At 35.8% G+C, this 9,339-nt stretch overlaps 1 pseudogene; it reads right to left on the bottom strand.

The window, feature by feature from the left end:
- Positions 1 to 377: 377 nt before the first annotated feature.
- LOC121745932 lies at positions 378 to 9,011 on the bottom strand (annotated as a pseudogene).
- Positions 9,012 to 9,339: the final 328 nt, after the last annotated feature.

The following is a 9,339-nucleotide window of genomic DNA, read 5'->3' as shown; positions in this document are numbered from 1 at the left end:
CGGAGCTGTTGCTAATTCATCGACGAAGTCGTTTTATCTTTGGGGAAGACACACCAATCGGAGAGCACTACCAGGATGTATCTCGTCTTGCGGAAAGTGGACTCCTCGACTCAGCTTACCTTTTTCTACAAGTTTATTCCGTGTAATTTTCTCCTTGTTATTTCTGTGTAATTTTCGCCCGGCAAGTTTGTATCTATGTATACTCCCAACTCTACCATGTATAATCTCGATTTTCATCATAGAGTATAGATTATTATGTGAATTGCTTGATTCAATTCTAACATATTCGGCTTAATCTCCAATCATCATTATTATTCAAATAATGACACGAAAAGAAAACAGTTACGTAAATATTTACATGCAAACAATTATAAAAGTTAATAATGAGAAGAAGAAAAGAGAGTTAGGTTTGTAGAAGTAGGGAGGTGTTTCCCACGAAGAAAATGCTTGATAAGAAAAAGGGCTCGAGAAGGTTGATAACTAGGCACTTGATGTCCTGCTCCTCGCACGGTTGCAAATGTTAAATTTCCTTCATATATTTGTGTATACCCACCAACCTGCACTCAATTATTAACATATTTTATTATTTCAACCATTATATCTTTTTATATATTAAAAATATTATTGCTTATAGTAATAAAAGAAAGTTGTATGTGGCGGTTGAATTAAATACATGGTCATCAATGTACCAAGGAAGCCATGGAGTTGTTTGATTGAGTTTCAAGGGTTGAATTGAAAGTTTTGTTGAAGTAACTGCCGTACTCTTCCATCCAAACCCCCACTCTTACACACCCCTTAATTAATTTACCCTATTAATAGTACTATATCTCAATATACATAGACCACAAATTTAGCTCTTAAACCGGAAGAGGTAATATGTTCCAAAATTTGTATCTTAGTGGAAAATCAAAAAAATAAAAAATTATAATAACATATCATATAGGTGTAAAAAGAGATCTAGAATTATAATAAGTCTAATTAATTATTCCGTCCTTTACAAATTGATTTTAGGATGCGGCCTATAGATTTCTATCATGATATTAAAGCGGGTCGCCAACTAAATTTAACTAACCCACTAGTATATCCTGACACTAGAAAAATGTCTAATACAATAATATGTCTGGACTTTAAATTCGAGCTAGATCAATAAAGCATTGGTCTAAACCGATCAGAAAAATGCCCAATCCCTCTAAAGTTTACCTTGAAGGGCTTGAGGTAAGGTGTTACCAATAAAACAAAAATAACTATTACAATAATATCTCAAATTGGTGTAAATAAAGATATAAAACTACTACTATTATATAAGTCAAATGAATCACTCTTTCAAAAAAAAATTAACTTTAAGATGGAACCATAGGAGTCTTACTAATTATTTTTGTAAAACATAATAATTAGGAAAATTCATTTTGTTTGTTACAGAATAGAAATGATCGTAATTATGCATAAATTAAAAAAAACAAAATGATTATGATATGAATTATATAGTTATAATAGAAATCCATTAGACTTCTATTAGCAATTGGAGAAATCACTTTGACATGATTTTTTTAATTATGAATATGAAAGTGTTTCTCGCAAAAATAAAGAGATTAAAACGTAGAAATTACCTATAAATCCAAACTCGAAGACCAGCGGCGATCAAGTCTTTGAGAAGTTGCGGGGCTGTCTTGCCATTCTCCATTCACTTTGCTGCAATTTATAATAGACAATGCATAAACTATTAAATTATACCATAAATTATAAAGGTTATATTATCATGGATGTAATCAAATGCATACTTTAAATATTATACAAACTTCAAATTATAATATGAGTCGTTAAAAAATGTCAACAGATGATAAAATAATAGCAACATAAAATGTCAATATAGTGTCAATAGTTGATGTTGTCCTGACATTGTGTTGACACTGTATTAACATCAAAATTTTGAAATTTTACACTGTGTTGACATTGTATTGAAACTGTGTTGAGGAGTTTGTACAATATATAAAGTTTGCATTTTATCACTACTCTATATTATCAGGGCGCATTTTTCCTGTACTTGAATTTATTTTTTTTGGATTAATTTAAATCTAAAAAAATAAACAATGATGAATAATAAATGCAAGTTGTAACCTGCATGCTTTCCAATCATAGGGAATGTTGGTGATGTTAGCATGAAGGGCCTGTTGAACATCAGGTCTGTTGAGGTATGTATGCACATATTGGTCAATGCAAGGATCAGGATCAATGTTCATTGCCTGCACAATAAATTAATTAAGTAAATAAAATATATGGAATAGCAAGAATTTATGCTGCAGGATTTTGTATTTAGTAATGCTATTACCTAATTTGAGATTTTTCACAACAAAACTTCCTAAAAAGTAGCCCACAGTAACGATAATTGGTATTGGACTAGAGCCCAAAATAAACAGGTTTGACTTCCTACATATTGTTTATTAAAATTTTAATTATTTTGCTAAGACTAATATACCATATTTTAATTCCATACTAGTTGTTATTTTCGTATTTTCGTTTACATGGACTAGTATGAATTAAAGAGGAAAAAATTCAAAAAATTCGGTTAGATTCTGGTTAATTAATTTTTTTTGAAAATAGATAATTAATAACTTATATTATTAGTTGATATTTTTCTCAATTATCGTATTTATTTGTAATTGGAGTAAGTTGTGTATGATGTGTAAGTCAAAATTCTTGATTTTTTTTAAAACTTGTATATCACTCATAAAAGTAATTGATTTTAGAATTAAAAAGATAATTATAAGCTTAGGCGAAAGTATATGCTTCCGGTTAACATAATTTTCCCTCAACTCTAAAGTAATAGGATAATTGAGAAAAATGTCAACGTTGTGATATACTCCATCTTTGAAAAATAGAAACTTTTGAAATGACATGTATTTTAATGCACAATAAGTAAAGTAAGAGAGATGAATTTGTAAAGCAAGAGAAAAAGAGAAAAATGAGAAAGTAAGAGAAAAAAGAAAAAAAAAGTAGAGTAGTGTTAGTAAATTGTGGGAGTCCACTTCCTAAACAGTTTTTATTTTTAAGATATGAACAAAAATAAAAATAATTTCTATTTTTAAAGAAATGATGCACTCCCTCCGTCCCCAAAGAATATACACTTTGGGGTCGGCACGAGTTTTAATGTAAAATTGGTAATGTAAGAGAAAGGTAGAGAGAAAAAGTAAATAAAGTATTGTTAGTTGAGAATGAGTCCCACCTCATTAGAGAGAAAAGACTTTCCAAAATTATAAAGTGCATATTCTTGTGGGATGAACTAAAAAGGAAAGAGTGCATATTTTTGTGGGACGGGGGAGTAATATTTTAGTAAAGTTTGCATGATTGGTTAGAACTAATTTTGTGAATTTTTTTTGCCAATATGATTAAATTAATTGACACGTACCCAATAATTAAATTACACATTATTCTCCTCGCCATTACCAAAACCCGAGTGAAAAAAAGATTGAAGTATACCTGATTAGTTGGGGAAGAAGTGTTGCAAGTTGGAGCATAAATATTATAAACATCGAGAGCAGCAGTGTTTCTTTCGGATTCGAGAATTCCAATAAGGCATTGCGTTGATAAGCCATTACCGCTGTCTGTAAAATCACAGTATCTCAAGATGCGATTCAAAGTCTGTCTAGAAATGAGGGCATGACTTTCATAATATTCATACATTCTTTTTAAGTCTGTCTCATCGTTAATTGTGGGATTCCCAATCTGTACATAGTTAAACATAACTAGATAATCAGTAATCTATAGGGACGTGATCAGTTGTTAACTATTTGCTAATTGCTAACTATGTTAACATGAAATTATTTATATGTTAACTAAATTCTGTTGTGTTAGACATCTATTTTACATGTCTAACACGAAGACATTTGTATGTCAACAAAATTTAGTTGAAATAATTTGTAATTTAAGTTAATTATCAACTTGCAATTTAAGTTAATTATCAACTTAACATGACCCATAATCCATATTTGTATTTTATGGATGGAACTTACAATAATCCCTTTGAGATTGATGATGGTAGACATGCCCACGGTTTCCGGTTCCGGCGGTTAACCGCCGAACCGGAACCGTGGCGATTTTTTCGAACCGGAACCGTCGCAATTGGAACCGCGGTCCAGTTCCGGTTCAAGATTTTTCGAACCGGAACCGTCACCGAACCGCCGGTTAACCAGCGGTTTTACGGTTCCGGCGTGGTCACCGAGGCGTCAGGGGTGCACAGCTTTTTCAAGCGGTTCTGTCAGCCAAAACTGGTGGTTTCCGGTGTCGGTGCGGAACACGAGGCTGACACGTTGCAGGTTGGCAGCGGTTTTGCAGGCGGTTTGTTGACCAAACCGGCGGTTTTGGAGGTAAAACTGGCAGTTAACCGGCGGTTTTACACCAAAACCGCCGGTTTCGGCCGAAATTCAATTTTGTTTTTAATTCTGAATTTGAATTCAAATTCATCCATTTTCCCCCCCATTTTTATCTATAAACACCCCCTTCTATCCTCACTTACATTCACTCAATTCTTGTGTTAACAAGAGTTTCTCTCTTCAATCTCTCAATTCTCTCTCTTTGTCTCCCATTTCTCATTTGTGCTATTGTGCTTACATTTGAATTATTCAAGTGCTACTCTTATTACGCATTGTTATACACTTATACTTGTTCCCGTAGTTCTATAAGTTGTCTTTCTCAATTGCTAAAACAAAAAAAATATATATTATTCCATATTTCTAGTTTTCTACTATATAATTTGTTACTATCAAGATGTCATCATCCCGAGAAGGTCGTGTTGATAAGGGAAAGGGAAAGTCCAAGAGGCCAAGTCGAAGATCCGTTATTGATGAGATTTCTCAAAGGAACATGGATGCGTGGCAGATTAATAATTATTATCTACTAATATTATTAATTATGAATTACATTACATTATTGTTCATAATTCTACTATTTGATATTTACAATACAAATATTATTTTGTAGATTCGAGAAGAGCAAGATATGGCCAATGCTATTGCTCTCTCTCGCTCTCAATCCCAAGGCGATGCTTATGTTGGTACCGGTAGTGGTGCTCCCGGTCGCGGTGCATATTCTCAACAAATTCCAACCCCTGTGAATCTTGATGACGACGATGATGATGATGATGATGATGATGATGATGAGGAGGAGGAGGAGGAGGAAGAGGCGGAAGAGGTTCAAGAAATGCCACCCCCACCACCACCAAGGAGTCGTCGTGGTGGTCGTGGTCGTGGACACCCTCCTCAACCTCCTAAACCAATTGAAAGGTCTTTAACCTCAAACATCATGGTGAAACATTTCAAGAAGGTACAAGATAGTATCGATCCGGACACTTATAATGTGTATTGTAACTATTGCGAAAACCTATACACATTCTGAAAGGGTGGAGGATATGGTACATTTACCCGTCACATGGAGAAAGCGCATCCGGTCGAGTTTGGTATCGCTCCAACCCAAACTCAACTCAACTTTCAACATGGAGTCGGGAGTGGGACGGGTTCATCCCAAACATCAGGTATGTGTAGCAATACTCTTTTAAAATATGATCACAAAAATGCTCTTAATGTGATGTCTAGATTTGTCGTGATGAAACATTTTCCGTTCAATGCTTTTGATAACGATGCGTTTGAGTTGAGTATGCGACAAGTTTATAATGCCGCTGCAAGAAAATTGAGTCGAACTTCTATGACTCGAGCTGTTGTTAGACAATGCATGGAAAAGAAGGCGCAATTAGGTACGTTTATTGTTAACTTGGGTCATAAAGTTTCAATTTGCTCTGATGTGTGGACTGATTGTTTTTGCAAAAATTCATATATGGGCATCACTGTGCATTTCGTTGATCACAGTTGGACTTTAAACAAACGTTTGATTGCATTTCAGAAATTTCCCGCACCACACACTGCACAAGCAATTGCTCAATTGATCATTCAAGTTTTGAATGAATTTCAATTAATCAATAAATTTTTTTCCGTTGGTTTTGATAATGCAAGCGCTAACACTGTCAGTATAGATGAACTCATCAGTGCATGTTCTCCTATTATTGATGGCAAATATTTTCATGTGCGATGTATTGCCCATATTTTGAATTTGTGTGTTCAAGATGCGATCGATTTGTGGTAAAAGTATGTTGATCCTATTAGAACTGTTGTTAGTTTGATTCATAACAAAACTCCTATTGGTAGAGCTTGGAAGAAATATAGTCATAGCAAGCAGTGCAGGTACACCAATTTTCGTTTGGATATTTCAACTCGTTGGAACTCGACGTACGATATGTTGGAGTCGACCTTGAACCACATTGAATATTTATGTTATTTTTTAGAACTTGCCCGCATGTTCCTTGTGATTTGCTTTTGATACCCTCTTGTTGGGACCACATCATGGATTTGTTTCGATTATTCCAAGCTTTCAAAAATGCCACTGTTGAGTTATCTGGTGTTTATTATCCTACCTCTGTGCGCGTTTTGGAGCATTACATGTATGTGGCAATTGGTTTTAAGACATGTGTGAAAAATACTCAATTCATAGAGTTGAAGGCTATTTTGTTTTATATGGTTGAAATGGTTAAAATATTTTGCTCGTATTCCAAATGTGTTTTTGATTGCAAAATGCTTGGATCCAAAGTGGAAGTTGCATGGTGTTCATAAAATTTTAGACATGTACTATGGTTGTTTGCACGATTTGTATTTTTCTCAACTTCGTGAAATGGGCTTGACAAGAGGCGAATGCTTCGAACTAAGTCTTCTGAATGTTGATGAAATCAAACTAAGGTTAGATAGTGCACTTCGTGCTCTTCACGCGGAATATGAAATGCGGTATAACACCGCTCACCAGGTACGTGCTCCTCCTAGTCCTTCTACATTTGATTTTGGTGGCGGGAACTATAGCAATGTCATGATTGATCCAGACGTAGTATCACAATTGCAAGATCTATACGGTGCTACAACCAATAGGACTAGAGCTACTAGTAAGTTAGATATATATTTGGAATCGCGCTCTATTTTTCAAGATGCAGGTCCTCCTACTCAACAAATTGACGTCCTTAATTGGTGGAGAACACATGACAAAGAGTTTCTGATACTCTCGATAATGGCTAAGGAAATTTTCGCTGTTCCCGCTTCCACTGTCGCCGTTGAGCAAGCTTTTAGTGTCGGCGGTTGTGTCCTAGACGACAAAAGGAGCAATCTCTCCGCCAAAAACATGGAAGCCACTATGTTACTTGATGATTGGGCAAAGGCGGACATGAGAGCACAAGAGCCGGATTTCGACTTCCGTGTAGAGAGTGATGGTGAAGAGTTTTCCACCGATGGCGATGACGAGGTCGGAAGCGAGGGCGCTCAACAATATCAATGACGGGGGGAGGGGGGGTGAATGGCGAGCACGGCCGACCTAAAAGGTAAGCAAGGTAAGAGAACTACGTGGGCTTTGATTCCTCAATAAAATTGTGGATACGTAGACAACTCAACTTAAATTTGAAAAGTTTAACTTTGAAAGTTTAAGTTGAGCTCAAGCCCTTTTCAATTTTTTTCCTTTTTCCCCATTTCATTTTTTTATTTACGTTCCGACGACACTTGTAAATTATATTACATTGTTGTATGTTGTATATGTATTGTAAACTGTAATGTATTGTTGTCCGTTACAAACTTACAACTCAAATTCAATAAAATTGATATGATTTTCACCTTATTCGTCTTATTTCAATTTAAATTATCTGTTGTCTTGTTCCAATTTATTGTATAAGTCCAAATTTCAAATTACATAGCAAAAAAAAAACGAACCGCGAAATCGCCGGTTTTCGAATCGGAACCGTGAAAACCGTCCAAAAACCGGCGGTTCGGAACCTGAACCGTGAAATAGCCTCATAGTCCGGTTCCGGTTCCGTCTTCCTACAAACCGGAACCGCCGGTTTTCGAACTGGAACCGGAACCGTGAAATAGCCTCACGGTCCGGTTCCGGTTCCGTCTTCCTACAAACTGGAACCGCTGGTTTTCGAACCGTGGGCATCACTAGATGATGGTGTTGTTAATATGGTTAGGGTTTTGGTTGTGGTAAAGAATGGTTTGTGCCAATTGTGGTATATAATGGCCACCATAACTCTCTCCTGCAATGTAGAAATCCCTATCTTTGTATTCAGGAAATCTCTCCAACCAATTCACCAAGAAATTGTAGTTGTCGATGGCGCTTCTTCTGTCTCCGTTGATCTATTCGAATACGAGAACCCAACTCCTGCCGGTGACTCCAAAAATAGCACATTTGCAGCTGAAAGACAACAATCTTAGTTTGTATCAAATCCACTTGACCCAACACTAACACCCTAGCTAGACTCCTAAAGAGAGACCATGGTTCCATGAGAACTTATTTAGGTAGAGTGTTCGGGCATCGCTGTGAACCCGAAAAGGCTCGACTTCCTCCATTGCCCCGAAACCAAGAGAAGAACACCCTGGTCCTATTCAAACATCAAAAGCAGTTTTTATTAATAAGATTATTTATGTTTATAAGTAACTATAGTTTCTCTTATTACCCACAAATTCAGTAATTCTTTATACGTTTCTACATCACGAATCCTAGTTTAGCCATTAGTGTTATTCGTGATACATAGATAAATTCGATTAAATAGTAGTACCTCCATTGAGCCAAAGAAGAAGAGGCGATGATCGGGGAGAGTGGTGGGCTTCTACAAAGTAGTAATAGTAAGCTCGCCCCGCCGACCGATCAACGGTCACATATCCACCGTATTGCTTGAACTCAACCTTTGGTTGTCCAGGCAATCTCTTTATTCTGTCATTCTCTTTCTGCCCTTTTTCAGCTGTAATTTCTATTTCACCAAAATCAATGCTTTCTGGATTGAAATCACTCGTGTCAATCTTACTATTCTCCCTCACCTTATTCGTGTAAAAATTGTATAGCGCTTCAGTTTGTTTCTTTCCATTTTTCTCCGCTGTTGTAAGAAATGATGAAGGCACCAAGGTGAAAATAAATATCAATGCTAGTATTTTCTGTCTCATTGTGTTTAAAAATTGGGTTTAATTTTATTAAATGGAGTTTCCTTTTATTTATTTATTGTCAATGGTTTTGATCTCTTTAGTTAGCTCTGTTAGTAGCTCGACTATAGCCTCCACGACGCATGCTACTATGCCACCTAGTAGTCCCGATAGGATCGTCCCTACATTTAAGATTTCCAGTTGAGAAAAAAGAGAAGATAGCAGCATATTGTTGGGGTTTGCAGCAGAAGATGTTGTAAATTAAACACATGATCAATTTAGGGTCGGTCATCGATGTTTAGACATCATTAAAGGTTTTTACCGTGCAATCAATATGCTATGGTGTCGATCG

Source organism: Salvia splendens, chromosome 8, assembly GCF_004379255.2.
Source record: "Salvia splendens isolate huo1 chromosome 8, SspV2, whole genome shotgun sequence".
Lineage (NCBI taxonomy): Eukaryota > Viridiplantae > Streptophyta > Magnoliopsida > Lamiales > Lamiaceae > Salvia > Salvia splendens.
This window is presented reverse-complemented; position numbering and strand designations above follow the sequence as displayed.